This window comes from Geotrypetes seraphini, chromosome 1 (genome assembly GCF_902459505.1).
Source record: "Geotrypetes seraphini chromosome 1, aGeoSer1.1, whole genome shotgun sequence".
NCBI classification, from domain to species: Eukaryota; Metazoa; Chordata; class Amphibia; order Gymnophiona; family Dermophiidae; genus Geotrypetes; species Geotrypetes seraphini.
Window position 1 is genome coordinate 225,033,392 of NC_047084.1, and position 15,224 is coordinate 225,048,615.

At 43.5% G+C, this 15,224-nt stretch overlaps 1 protein-coding gene across 3 annotated transcripts in view; it reads left to right on the forward strand.

Moving 5' to 3' along the window:
- The first annotated feature begins 1,939 nt into the window (after positions 1-1,939).
- Positions 1,940-15,224, forward strand: part of UGDH (UDP-glucose 6-dehydrogenase) — a 133,216-nt gene continuing 119,931 nt past the window's right edge. Inside the window, exon 1 of one of the 3 annotated variants that reach the window (XM_033947352.1) lies at positions 1,940-1,959. The gene's annotated coding sequence lies outside the window, so the exon portion shown is untranslated. Of the gene's footprint in view, positions 1,960-10,959; positions 11,107-15,224 lie in introns of those variants that run through there. The other 2 variants (XM_033947322.1, XM_033947341.1) reach the window with 2 other exon arrangements.

Consider the following 15,224-nt stretch of genomic DNA (forward strand, 5'->3'; position numbering starts at 1 on the left):
TAAATAAATAAATATAAAGAAAGAAAGAAGAAAAAATAAAAATAATAAGGCATGGAGAAGCAGAAGAGCAAATATCACAGCCAATACCAGAAAATAACTACCCAGTCAAATATTCAATACATGGCTACGAACATACCTGGTCAAAGAGGCCCAAAAAGGCTCCCAAGTAAGTTGTAATTGATGGCCCTTAACGGAGTCCATCTCAGGAATGTCACAAAGTTCCATCTTCAATTGATAAATCATCAAGGATCGCCATTGTGACAAGGTAGGAGGATGCGTATCTAGCCAATGTACCAAAATAGATTTCTTTCCAAACAATAAGGCATGCTTCAAAAAAGTATGTAAGAACTTGGTTTCTAAACAAGTAGCAGACAAAATGTTATAAATGAGAAAAATTGAAAACTTAGAAACCCAACAAAAAAGTTTGAATTTAAGAATCTTAAATTTTCCAATTGTAAAATGTATGACTCCTCATGAACTTTTTAAGAATTTTCTAACAGTCTTGGAAAGTTCCTGACTATAACCTACCCCCACAATTCAAAGAATATATTACCTAAAAAAGATTTTCAAAGAAACAGTTGGAGGGGAGAAGGCAGAGTTGGATGTATCAGCACTGTTAGAATCTTCTGAAATAGAAGTATCAGGTCATGCTACTTTGTTAGTTACTCTTGTTTTCTTACAAGACAAAGAAATGCTGTTGAAATTATACTTTAAAAAGAAACATGTTTCCTATTTAGGAGAGAAGATATATACTGTATATATTTCCAGACTTTTCCAGATGGACACAATCTTGGAGAAAAGAGTTTTTGACATACCGTTCAAAACTGATTTCTTTGGGGGCAGTTTTTCAATTGAGGTAAGTGTTTTGTTTCCTATCTAGGAAACAAGTATATATTTTTTTTTAACCTGCCCAGTTGGGGTTTTTCTTGGAAAGACAAGGGGTATCTATGGCAGATCAGAATGAACCAGTATAATGTGGATTGCATATATAGGAATGATTGTTGCTCATTTTGGTTTTGATATTACGTTGTAATTTCCCCTGTATTTCCCAAAGGGGATTTTCCTTATACAGTGGAACCTTGGTTTACGAGCATAATTTGTTCCAGAAGTATGCTCGTAAACCAAAATACTCGTATATCAAAGCGAGTTTCCCCATAGGAAATAATGAAAACTCGCTTTGACACATTTCCCCCCCCCCACTCGCAAAGGGCCCCCCCCTCAAACTGGCACCCACCCAAACAACTTGAACTTACCCCCCCCCCCCGTCTGGCACCGGCACGCAACCCACAGGACGTGCCGGTGCCGCTAGAAGATCTTCCTGCCTCTGCTGGGCCTTGAGCATACACAAGGCCTTCTAATTCTCTCTCTCGCCGAGAATTAGAAAGCCTTGAGCATGCGCAGATGCATGCTCAAGGCCCGGCAGAGGTAGGAAGATCTTCTAGCGGCACGGGCACGTCCTGTGGGCTGCGTGCTGGTGCCAGATGGGGGGGGGGGTAAGTTCAAGTTGTTCGCGCAGGGGGAGTGATGCCGGTTATTGGGGCGGTGCTCGCAAATTGAGTCAACACTCTGTTTGCAAGACAAATTTTGCGAGAATGTTTTGCTCGTCTTGCAAAACACTCGAAAACCGGGTTATTCGCAAACCGAGGTTTGACTGTACTTTTTCTCCTCCACAGGTGGACTATGTTAGAATAATTTTTTCTTTCTTAAATTGTTCAATTTGTATTGAATTGATTAATGTATGATTTCAGTTTTTCTTGCACAGTGTTGTATGTTTAAATGAAAATTATAAATAAAATGTTAAAGTATCAGTATTAATTTTTTTCTTGCGTAAACAAATAAAGCTAGGGAGACGTGGTTTGATGCACATATGTAGGCGACTCTAATGCACATGCTTGAAATTTTTCCTGCCTATAGAAGCTGTCAGTCGCTGGAAGACTACCAATGAGTGAGGAAGTATAGGTGAGTGCTGTCCGATTTTCATTTTTGACAAAATGACAGAAAAAGTTGAACAACGCTACTGCATTAAATTGTGTAAAGCTTGGCGATTCCCAAGTGGAAATGATCTGCAAGATTCAACAGGCCTTCGATAATGAAGCAATGGGCACCACACAGATAAAGGAGTGATACAACCACTTCAGAGATGGCCACAAATCAGTGGAGAGTGAAGCACATTTTAGTTAAATAAAATCCAGACCAATAGCCCAGCCCCCAGCCCCGCCCCCTCAACCTGTTCTCATTGGTTGGGAGGGCATCTGCACATGAGCGGATGCCCTCCCGATGTGATCCCAGAGAAGAAGCTTTTCAAACCCTGGACAAAATGCTGGGACGTCTGGTAACCCTATCATAGAGTCCACCTCCAAAGCTCCCATAGGAAATAATGGAGGTGTACCTATTCTGTGCAGTACCTGCTTGTCAGCTCTGTTTAAACTGTAGCTGAATGGAGGAAATGATTTTCTGCCTCAGAAACTGTTCCAAATGACCAAACTTGAAGATCTTTGGACTGCCAGTAGAACTGACTCTAACTCTAACCTCTGCCCCCACGAAACCACTCCACATGACTGGGGGCAGGAAACACAGTCTGCATCCTGAAACCCGAATGGTCTATTACTCAGGACACATACGGCCTGCGCTTAAACCCCTGACAAGGTCATAGGGCAAGCGAACTCCCAGGGGAATGGACCCTGAGTCTAAGATAGGTGGAACACAGCAGGCTGGCTCCACAAATCCACCAAAGTTTCTCTGTGAAGCAGCAGTCCAGCTCCGCAGGACTGCGCCCTTTCCTCTGACAGAGGATCACCGGAAAGAGGTCTCAAAGAACTCAAGCTTCTAAAAGATGAACTTGAGCAAAAAAAGAAAAAGAAACATAAGCAAAGCAGAGCAGAAGACTTCTACATTGACTGCTTGCAGAAATTGAAATTGCAGAGGGTTCTAACTCTCTCTCTAAAGTGGGAGGAGCATGTGCTCAGAAAAGTGTTAGGATTTCTGCAATTCCCGGATTGTGGGAAGGGATTGAACACCTAGCGTACTGAATCCAGAAGGGATGTAACAGAAAAGCAGTTTCATGAAGAAATTTAAAAGGTAGTGGTCTGAACAGATAACACTGCACAACAATTTTTTGGTTAAGTCTTGATTCCTGAAAAGTTTTTGGTGATTATGACAGGTACCAACTTGGTATGCTCAAATATGGTTTTGGTTTTACTGCATCACGTAAGAACTATGAGAAATAGACATTTTTATGTTTACTGACAATAAAATATATAGTCAAGTTTACGTTTCGCACAAGCGACTAAATGAAACAGAATTAAAAGTGTTTTGCTCCCGAGTTTCTTTTATATTCAGTGTCTGGTTCATCACGTTGTAGCATCCAACAATAGTCGGCAAGCATTGACGGATTCCAATTGCCCTGGTATCGTTTCTCTATCGTAGCTATGTCTTGATGAAACCTTTCACCGTGCTCGTCACTCACAGCACCGAGATTTGCGGGGAAGAAGTCCAAGTGTGAATGGAGGAAATGAATCTTGAGTGACATATTGCACTTCATTCTCTTGTATGCTTTGAGAAGTTTGTCTACCAGCTGAATGTAGTTTGGGGCTCTGTAATTGCCCAGAAAATTGTCAACAACGTCTTTCAAGGCTTTCCAGCCAATTTTTTCCGGCCCAACTAACAGATCTTCAAATCGCTTGTCACTCATAACATGTCTGATCTGGGGGCCAACAAAAATACCCTCTTTGATCTTGGCATCAGTTATTCTTGGGAACATCTGTCTTAAATAACGAAAACCTTCCCCTTCCTTGTTCATTGCTTTCACAAAATTCTTCATGAGTCCCAGTTTAATGTGAAGAGGAGGCAAAAATATCTTTGTCGGGTCAACAAGCGATTCATGTGCTACATTTTTCTGTCCTGGAACTAACTTTTTACGGAGTGGCCAGTTCTTTCTAGAATAGTGCGACTCTCTGTCTCGGCTGTCCCATTCGCAGATGAAACAGCAGTACTTTGTATAGCCAAGCTGCAGTCCTAGTAACAGAGCAACGACTTTGAGGTCTCCACAGATATTCCAGTTATACCTGGTATACTGGACATACTTTAGTAACATTTCCATATTCTCATATGTTTCTTTCATATGTGCTGCATAGCCAACAGGTACTGAAGGATAAACGTTGCCATTGTGCAACAGAACAGCTTTCAGGCTTAACATTGACGAATCAATGAAAAGACGCCACTCTTCCGGGTTGTGATCACAACCAAAGACCGAGAACAATCCTTCAATGTCACAACAGAAACAGAGACTGTCGACTTGTGCAAAAAATTTGGTTATATCATGATGCCGGTCTCGAAACACAGAAATTTTCGTACCTGGTGATAGCAAACACCATTCCTGCAGTCTCGAACCTAGCAGCTCAGCTTTTGCTTTTGACAGACCCAAATCTCTGACCAAATCGTTCAATTCGGACTGTGTTATCAGATGTGGATCGCCTGATGAGGATGGTTCAAAATCCGGGTCAATGTCACTGTTAGAACCCTGCACTGCAGTTTCTTCATCTGGTTCGTCTAAGGTCCAATCCTCTGGTGGTTTCGGAACTGGAAGACTGTCATCATGTGGCATGGGTCTCATTGCTGAAGGCAGATTAGGATATTCAATTGACTTCTTGTTTTTGGCAGAGAAACCAGACACATTAGTCAAACAGAAATAACAGTCCGTCACATGGTCTTTCTGTTCTCGCCATATCATCGGAACAGCAAATGGCATCGTCTTTCGAGTACCTCTGAGCCAGGCTCTCAGACTAACAGCACATGTCGCACAGCAAATGTGAGGCGCCCATTGCTTGTCTTGATCACCTATTTTGCAGCCAAAATACAGATGATAGGCTTTCTTTACAAGGGCAGTCATCGAACGTCTCTGAGGCGTAAGTGTATATTCCCCACAGATATAGCAGAATGTGTCGCGGCTGTTACGACACCGACGAGACATATTGCCCGACACCAAAACGTCTATAGCATCAAGCTTACTTACTGTTATATTGCTACAGCTACTATACTACTATACTTTACTATACTGATACTATATACACACACGGACTATCTATATTAACCAAATGAGCAGGATCGGTGTATGGAAGCCACCATTATAGCATGGTGAGACAGCGCAAGCTCGTTCAGACCTGCCCAGACATGCCCAGGATGTCATCTTCCATAAAACAGCTTCCAACCTGGCTAGATTTTATGCATGGACATACCCAGGCGGCACAAACCGTTGTTGATAAGACACTTATGGGAGAAAAAATTGTTTGCATCCAAATATAAGAAAAAATCACGACAAAATTGAAGATTTCTCTGAAATGGTATGTGATGGGTAATTTTTGATGTAATATTCATGATCAGCACCCAAAATTCTATAAGAAACACCCAGCAGTGTTCAGGAAGCAAAAACTTTGTTGTGCAGTGTAATTTGTTCCTGTGTAACATGGTCTATCAAGGGGAAATTAAAAATTTTTAGTTATACCAGATATGAAACCATTATGAGTAGGATCTTATAGAAAAGAAGTAAAGTTGAGTTGCTCCAGTAGGTTTTTAAAAGTACAGGTTTTGGAGTCATCATGTATTTTTAAATGTAAGTTTAAGTTTCCTAAAACTTATCAAATGACTAAAAGTTGTGGCATATTGAGAGATCAGATTGAACAGCCTATCTTCTACCTTGTTCCAAAGTAAGTCTGTACATTAATAGTATTCCTAAATCTTTTTCCCCTTCTGGACTCTTTATACTGCAGATCATATATTCTAAACCCTGTTCATTATTGCTTTCTAATAATGGTAAGGAAAGAAATTATTTATAGGAGTAGACCCCCCATCTTTCTGGGATAATGAATCACTTTGTATCCTGGCAGGCAGAGGTTAACTAAGACTGGAGAGTTATCATCAGGAATTCATGTTTCTGTTAGGCATGCTATACCAACTAGTTATCAGGTCATTCAAAATCAAGGTCTTATTACAGACTGATCGTGCATTCATATATATGTATTCTTCCTCTGAGGGTAATTTTGCATTATATGTGACCTGTTTAAATTTTTATAAGTCCTTATTTTTCATTGGTAGGGAAGGGGGTTTAGTATTTCTATTACCCATAATCACTTTTGGAACTTATGTTATAATGGTATCTTGTTCTAAGTGATGTTCATTGCTAGAACTAAAGCCTTCTTGAAACTTGAGTCTACATGCTCTACTGGAAAACATCAGGTTATTGACAAAGGCCAAATTACTTTGAATAAAGTTATTATTGTATACCCCATCAATTAAATTTGCTTTAAATAAGAGTAGTCCTATTAAGGTTTGGCAGTGGATCTGCAGCCAATTCATTCTTCTGGCTTATCAAGTGGTCTACTTCTGATGAACAGTGTAGTTAGCTTTTATAGCAACTGTCTAACATGAGCGATCCCCCTCACAATGATATTACCCCAAGGGGTAAAATTTGACTGGGAGCAGTTGAAATTGGACCGATGATCAATTCTAGGTTGATTGCTAAAGACTGTTTAGGACAATTCTCATTCAGATGTTGCATATGAATGGTGGGGAATTCACCCTGTATTACTTATTTGATCTTGCAGTTTTCCTATGGATTCTGATGGTGCAAATTACTGGTAATGGAAGGGATAGTAACCCTTTTGGGAGGATTAGGCAGAGTTCTAGACTCAGGTCCTCCTTGGTTTGCATGAATGGCCACACAAAGGGCCCTTTGGCACAGCCCACTGGCAGGAGAAGCTCGCTTGGTCATCGGCCCTTTTATAAGGGCTGAGGAGGGAGTGGTGCGATGTTTGGCAGGGCTTCCATTGGCGATAGGGCAAGAAGGGACAAAATGGTGGACTTCTTTCTCCTTACCCTGCTAGTAGCTGAAAGTTGGAGGGTCTTTTGTTGAGGTCCTTTTACAAGGGCTGAAGAGGGTCCAATGCAATGTATGAGCAGGGCTTCTTTTGGCGATGTGGCAAGGATCCAGTGGGGTGCCAACAGCTTCAGGGCAGCTCCACTGCTATAGGAGCTTTTCCAAGAAGCGACTGTCTATAAATGTCAAAATGTACAACACTGCATACGCCTTTTAGTGCTATATAAATGATTAGTAGTAGTAGGGATTGGCATGACAGTTGCAGACCTTAGTCTGCTTCTCCTTCATGCAGGCAGAGCCGAATCCTTGATGAGGGGAGCTCTGAGCACTGAAAGTCAAACATTAAGAAGGACATGGCGTTACTCGAGAGGGTTTAGAGGAGAGCGACACGTCTGATAAAAGGGATGAAAAACCTTTCATATGCTGAGAGACTGGAGAAACTGGGTCTCTTTTCCCTGGAGCAGAGGAGACTTAGAGGGGATATGATAGAGACTTACAAGATCATGAAGGGCATGAAGAGAGTAGAGAGGGACAGATTCTTCAAACTTTCAAATAATAAAAGAAAAAGAGGGCATTCGGAAAAGTTGAAAGAGGACAGATTCAAACAAATGCTAGGAAGTTCTTCTTTACCCAATGTGTGATAGACACCTGGAATGCGCTTCCAGAGGGCGTAATAGGGCAGAGTACGGTACTGGGGTTCAAGAAAGGATTGGACAATTTCCTGCTGGAAAAGGGGATAGAGGGGTATAGATAGAGGATTACTGGACCTGTTGGGCCACCGCGTGAGCGGACTGCTGGGTACGATGGACCTCAGGTCTGACCCAGTGGAGGCATTGCTTATGTTCTTATTTGCAAAAAGAACAGAAAAAGGCCGAAATAAGAAATAAACAGAACAGATCAGAAAGACTCCTTCCAGTTTGCATGCAGAAGGAAAAACTGAAGGGGGCAGCAGATCCCTCTAGTGAAGGAGGAGGGTTTTAAAAGCTGGAGTGGATTCCTTTTGTAGGGCACGTGAGCATGTGGCTATTACCCGTTTGTCCAGAATGACACACCTATTGCACTAGAAAGGACGCCTCATCGTGGATGATAGAAAACTCTGTAATAGAGTAGACACCCCTGATAGTGTAAATAGCATGAGGAGGGTTTTAGCTAAGCTAGGAGAATGGTCCAGAAATTGGCAACTAAGATTTAATGCTATAAAATTCAGGGTTATGTAACAGGGCTACAGAAATCAGAAGGAATAGTACAGTTTAGAAGGAGAAGTACTTCTGTGCTTGAAAAAAGAATGAGACTTGGGGGTGATCATTACTGAAGATTTTAAAGTGGCTAAACAGGTAGAAAGAGCGACGGCCAAAGCAGGAAGGATTCTTGGGTGTATAGGGAGAGTAATGGCCAGTAGGAAAAGGAGGTGATGCTGCTTCTATATAAGTCTCTGGTGATACCACATTTAGAGTACTGTGTGCAGTTCTTGAGACCGTACCTTCACAAAGACATAACCAGGACAGAGTTGGTCCAGAGGGCGTCTACTAAAACAATCTGTGTTCTTCATTGTAAAGCATATAGAGACAGACTTATAGACCTCAATAAATATACTTTGGAAGAAAGGCAAGAGAGGGGATATGATTGAAACATTTAAATATCTCCATGGCACAGAAAGCAGGTCTCTTGCAACTGAAAGGAAGCTCTGGTACGAGAAGGTATAATATAGAAACATAGAACGTGATGGTTGATAAAGGCCAAATGATCCATCCAATCTGCCCATTGACAGCATCCACTATCTCCTCCTCTCTCTAAGAGATCCCACGTGCCTGTCCCACACTTTCTTGAATATAGAAACAGAAACATGTAAAAGGGGATAGAGTCAAAAGTAATCTAAGAAAATACTTCTTTACAGAAAGGAAGTTAGAAGAGTGCAACAAACTCCCAGAGGCGGTGGTAGAGAAAAGAACTGTGTCTGAATTCAAGAAAGCATGGGACAAGCATGCTAGATCTCTTAGGGTGAGGAGGAAATAGCAGATGATATTTGTCAGCCTAGCATTGCTAGCAGTCAGCATTTTCGGTTGGCTTAACCAATGTCAGCAGAGGCCTATGGGACATTATATCAATCTGACTCTGTAATGTTGAAGCAGACAGATCCTAAATGCTCCTGCACAGAATTCACATATATTAAGCATTCAGCCAGACTGGATTGTTTATCAAGAAGATAGGCTACTTGAATGGGACAAAAAAGCCAGAGACTAATCCCATCTAACCATTGTTTCAAACAGTTTACAAATTATAAACAGAAATACAATAGTTTCTATTTTTAGAATAAGATTCCAACCTATAAAAGCCTCCTCTCTGCAACACCCCCTTTCTCTCACTGTGTCTCAAGTTTCACCAGTATTTTAGAACAGAATATAGAACCTGTTCTGAAATACAAGATAAATGAACATTTATGGGTTGGTTGCATGGAGCATAAACACCTATTTTAGAAAAATAAAAGTGTATAATATCAATACGTTTAAAGCCAGCATATAACTGGTTATATTGTACAATGACAGCTTAACCATTACTGGTTATCTTTGTGACCTTAGAAACATAACTGGGTATTAATGTGATAGGTCTAAAAACAATAAAATGACTTAAAAAAAAAAGCAAAATTGAACCAAAGCTTCCAGAAAAATAATCCCCCCTCAAAAAAAATTTGACTGCATTTATGTAGGTGCAAACTAACTCCCTCAGACTTTAACAGTATGGGATAAAACTTGGCATGTAGAAAAAACTAGTAAATATTATGAGTTAAAAAATGGCAAACTTGAACCAAAGTTCCATTTAAATAAGCCACTCCAAAATCTGCCCAGGTTTTGTAGCATAAAAACTTAAATTCAATGATACATAGCAGTTAGGTAATCCCTCCTTTAAAATGCCTCTTTTCTTCTCTCCTAACCTCCAAAACATTTCCATGCAAAACTGCCCTCACAATTGCCCCACAAACCACTGCCACAATAAAAACTACCACCCTAGCTACCCCTCCATACCCTTCTGCAACTAGCCAACCCCCCTCCCCTCAACTAACCCAACTATCCACTGCTAAATGTCCCCAAGTCTCCAAAATACTCCCACACAACTGCCCCTCCCCTAGCTACCCTAACCTCTAAAAATACCCAATGCAAACTGCACCCCCCAGCCACAACTCGTGTAGAGAATAAGCAATTTACATGCACACAGAGAAGTGGTGGAAAGGATATCATGAACCACTTTCTGACGGTATTTAGGCATGAAAAAAACAAAACAGTCTTTCAGCTAGAGCAGTACTAAATTGCATATTTTACTATTCGTCCAAATAAGAACAAGTACACATATTATTCAGCCAAACCAACTATGAACAATGGGCATTGAGCTTTAACATAAATAATAAAAGGAGCAACGTGAAATCAGATATGTGTTTATTTCAGTAGGATTTAGTAAAGTAGAGCCGTAGATTATTCAACATTGGAATTTAAATCACTATTTGGCCAAAACAAGAATAATGCACTTGGGGCTGAATCGAATGGTAACGCCCTACTTTCAGCCTTTCTTTTGCCCAAAGCTAGTATTTCAGAGTTAGGCATCATAGGACCTAATTTGTCTTTGCTCACAATCAGGAATAATGGTACTTTCAGGTGCGGCTGAGAAAAGAATTCTCTCGTCTCTTTCTTTTACACCGCGCTACTGGGCTACTATGAGCCGGCCGCTGAAGCAAGCGCCTGGCTGGCACTGTACAGCCCCCCCCCCCCCCCCAAACCCGGCGCTTTTCCGCCTGACTGGAAATGATTTCCGCCTGGGTTCAGCCACCACTCGGGCTTTCGACCAAAATCCTAGACAGGAAACGCTGATCGCCACGAGAGGGGCTCATTGTGATGTTATTTCAGTCCCGCTTGTAGAAAAGGCCTTATTTTATCCACCGCTCCGACGCTATGGAGAGGCCTCAGCCAGCAGCTTGTCCCCGGGCGGTTCGGGATGCGGCCGGCGTACATGCGGACAGACCCCTTGACTCCGTGTCAGCAAGCCAAGCTCTCCCTCTCCCCCCCTCCCCCCGCACCTTCCTTCTCGGGGTGGAGTCGACATTCCCCGTGCTGTACCGAGGAGTGAAACCCGCCCCAGACGGCGAAGGAGGAGAGGGAAGGGGGCGGGGAGGGTGTCGGCGCCGGCCTTTAAATGAGAGGCCCTGGAACCGTTGTACGGAAGGAGCGGGAGTCGCCGGTAGAGCGCAGGTGAGGTGGGGGAGGGTTGCTGCGCCGGTGTAGGTTACATAGGGGAGTTTCGGTGCGCTGAGGGTCGGGCCAGGCCACCGCATTCGGATGCTCTGAGCCTGCCTTGTTCTAGGCTGAAACGAGGCGAGAATCCTTTCCCCCCCCCCTCCTCCTCCTCTAAGGAGCTCTAGGGTTACCACATAGCTGGGTTTCCTCGGACGTGTCCTGTTTTTTTTTTTTTAGGGCTCTGTATGTCGGGCGGCTGGGCAGCTATTTTATTTTACTACGTTTATCTGGGTAACCCTCCTTCTGGCCTGCCCCTCACCAGATTCCTGCATAGGGTTACCACATAGCTCCAGAAAAAGTAGGACAGGTTGAGACATCTGGGTTTTCCTTCCGTTACTTTCAATGGAAGTAAAACCCGGATCTCTTAATCCGTCCCTTTTTTTTTCTGGAGCCATATGCTGTACTCCTGCTCTTCTTGGCTGTAGCAGGAGGGAGCGGGCATTCCTCCTGATGATTTTTTTTAAGTGCATTGAGAGTGGGGCGAGGCAATGTTGGCTGGGGGAGGATTGGAGGCATGGAGAAGGGAGGAAAGGGATTGGGACATGTATGGGGAGGCCAGGGTCTTTTTTTTTTTTTTACTTTGTGGGGTTCTGAACTGTCATGTCTTACTTTCAGGCACTGACGAGAAAGTAAGGCTATGATGGCCCAGACCCTGCCAGAAAACTTTGCCTGTTAAAATGGGCAAAAAGTTTAGAGCATTACAAGGCGTTCTCATTATAATACTACTGAGTGTAATATATTTGTATAGGATTCTCAGTGGATGCTACTGACAATCATTTGTAGTCATGGAGAACCCTTTAGAGCATTGGCAGGAGAGTTTCCTTACAAGTATGACTAATTAAAACCAGTTTACTTGCACCTTTTATGTATATCTGCTATTCCTAGCCTCCTCATAATCTTCATCGTGCACGTCTCCCTTTCCCTGGTGGCTAGATTCTCTAAGACTCCAACATGGGTAAAAAATGTAGTGGGAGTGATTTTTCTTTTACTAGCAATTCTCAGCACAATAGCATGCAAATTATATGCACACTATTTGTGCAAAGAATTACTTCTAAAGTGGGGGGGGAGGGGGGAACTTGCCTTGTGCTTGCTCAGAAGAGTAATTGCTAGGTACATCTCCTCCCTTGTCAGGAGGACTACTCTCCCTGCCCTGGTCAACTGAGCTGCAGGCCTCCTTGAGTCCTGTTGACTCAGCTAATTGAGCAGCAGAAGGAAAAGTTCTCCCTCCAGCAAATACCCCCCTTGCCTGCCTGCAGACACCTTGTATAAAACTGGCAAGAGGGATGTCTATTCCCTCATGCGTTAATTGCTGCTGCCCAGACACACCTGAAACCCCCACACACCCCTGTGCCTTGGCAGGAAGAAAGCCCACTCCCTCCTGCTGCTAGGATCCCTCCCCCCTGTACCTTTAAGTTGAAGGATGGCAGGAGGGATTCCCATTCCCTCCTGCCACCAGGATTGTCTCTTCAAAATGGTGGGCCTTCCCAGTGTATCCTGAGATGCATAGGAGGGGCCTAAGGCCCTGATTGGTTCCCAGAGGAGGGTCCTTAGGCCCCCTTCCAGTGCATCCCAGGATGCAAGGGGAAGGCCCACCATTTTGAAGAGGCAGCTCTTCTGGCAGGAGGGAATGGACGTGGGCATTCCTCTTGCAGCCCTTCAATTTAAAGGGCTTCCTTCACATTAAAAATTTTTTTTAAAGTACGCGGGACAGGGGGTTTGGTGGGAGAAATTGGGGGGGGGGAAGTTGTTTGTTTGGTTTTTTTTTTTTTAATTTGTGGGCAGGAGGGGATTTTTTTGTGTGGGGGTCTTAGCTGTCAAGTCTTTCCTGCCTGGTGCTGCATTGTAAACTTAATTGTAACTACTATTGTAATACTAGTAGTAGTATGTTTGCAAGCTGTAGATGCCTGGATGACTCCAGGCATCTACAGTCAATTCTGGCCCGGAACTTCCTCTCTGACGTCAGAATTGACGTCAGGGGTGGGGGGGAAGGGTTGTGGGCCCGGCACTTTGCAGTGGCTGCAAACGCCTGGCATGTTGCTGCCACGAGTATTGAGGAGCCTGGTATGGGCTCCACAATCGACTCAGATTGCCTTTGTGATCTATTGGCAGATCAGTCGACCTTTTGGGCACCTCTGCCCCAAGATATAAAAGTTAATAACATGAGACTTGCAATTCACAGGCAGTTAAAGATTTTGGGTGTCTTGTTAGTTACAAATTTAAGTATGAAAGATCAGGTATTGGCAGTGGTAAAGTTTTCGGTTTGTTTTTTTTTAAATGCGATTGAGTAAAGTAAAGCCTATGGGCTCATAATAAAATTTATTTTAAAGTCCAAAAACTGGCCTAAGTCAGTACTTGGACGATAAAGAAGAAAGGTCGTCCAAATACTGATAATCAAAACTGGTTTTAGACGTATCTAAAACCATCTTAGACCTTTTTAGTACTGTTGTACACCCAGAGTGAAAAGGGGCATTTTTGGAGGAGTGGATAGGGCGGGAGGTGGGTGGGATGTGGGCCGACTTAGACTTAGTTGTCTGGCAGCCATAACCAAAAAAGTTTGACAAGTTGTCAGATGGAACTTATACGTTTTAACTTAGATGAAGTCAAAACAGGCATAAGTTCTGGATCAGCTCAGCAGCCCAGGCAACCCGCCCGCCCCCCTGCACCCATAACAATTGCGGCACGAGAGATGCCTAATCTCTCCTGCTGGAGCCCCCCCCACCCCCGAATTGGCGTGCTCTTCACTGGCAGGAGGGATGCCCAGTTCCTCCTGCCGGACACACCTCACCCCCACTAGGACTCATCCTAACCTCCCCCTCCAAACATTTCCGGGCCCCCCTCTAACCTTTTTGTTGATGCACTGGGAAGGGGCAGGCCTGCCATTCAGATGAAGACAGGCTGGACGGGAGGACCCATCTGTCCATCAAAAAAAGGTTAGAGGGGGTCCGAAGGGGGGTTCAGGTGGGGTATGGGGGGTCCTGGTGGGGGGGTCTGGCAAGAGGGACTGGGCTTCCCTCCTGCCAGTGAAGAGTGTGCCGGTTTGGGGGGAGGGGAGATTGTGTGTGTGGAGGGGGTCACGTTGGGTGGTGGAAGGAGGGGTATCTATCCTAACGCAATTGGGGGTGGGGGGGACGGTTCTACAAGAATTGTGCTTTTAGGCAAAGGACTTGTTTTGGGCGTTTGGGACTTGGGCAATTTTTTTTTTTTTTGGTCGGGAATGTGTTGTAAGCATACATGTAGTGGCGGTCTGGGCAATTTAGACTGCTGAACATACAGGTAGGACCTTCTTGAAAAAAATCCCACGCATTTTGGATGTTTTTTGAGAATGCACTTTTCCCTGCTGCTTACTTTGTGCGCCCAGGGCAGGGGTAGACAATTCTGGTCCTCGAGAGCCAGGTCAGGTTTTCAGGATATCTACAATAAATATGCATGAGATAGATTTGCATCTCAAGGAGGCAGTGTATGCAAATCCATCTTGTACATATTCATTGTGGATATCCTGGAAACCTGACCTGGCTCCGGCTCTTGAGGACTGGAATTGCCTACCCCTGGCCGAGGGCCTTAGGCCAAAAGGGGACTTAGACATTGTTTTTGATTATGCCCCTCCATGCTTTCAGGTTATGATTTCTGTATAGTGGTTCAAACTATAGTAATTCAAAAATTGGATTATTGTAATGCTCTTTAATTAGGCATTTTGTCATCAGGGAGCAGGGCCTTGCAAATAGTTCAAAATGTGGCTGCATGTTTGATATGTAGTGGAAGTAGATTTGAACATGTTACACCAAGTTTGAGAACTCCACTGGTTACATGTCAAATTTTATATTGTTTTTAAGGTTCTGGTATTAACTTTTAAAATCATTCATGATAAGATCTCTTATCTAACACAATTGATGAGGGTTTTTCAGCTGTCTAGATCGGTGGTTCTCAACCCTGTCCTGGAGGACCACCAGGCCAATCAAGTTTTCAGGATAGCCCTAATGAATATGCATGAGAGAGATTTTCATATAATGGAACTGCCAGGCATGCAAATCTGCTCCATGCATATTCATTAGGGCTATCCTGAAAACCCGATTGGC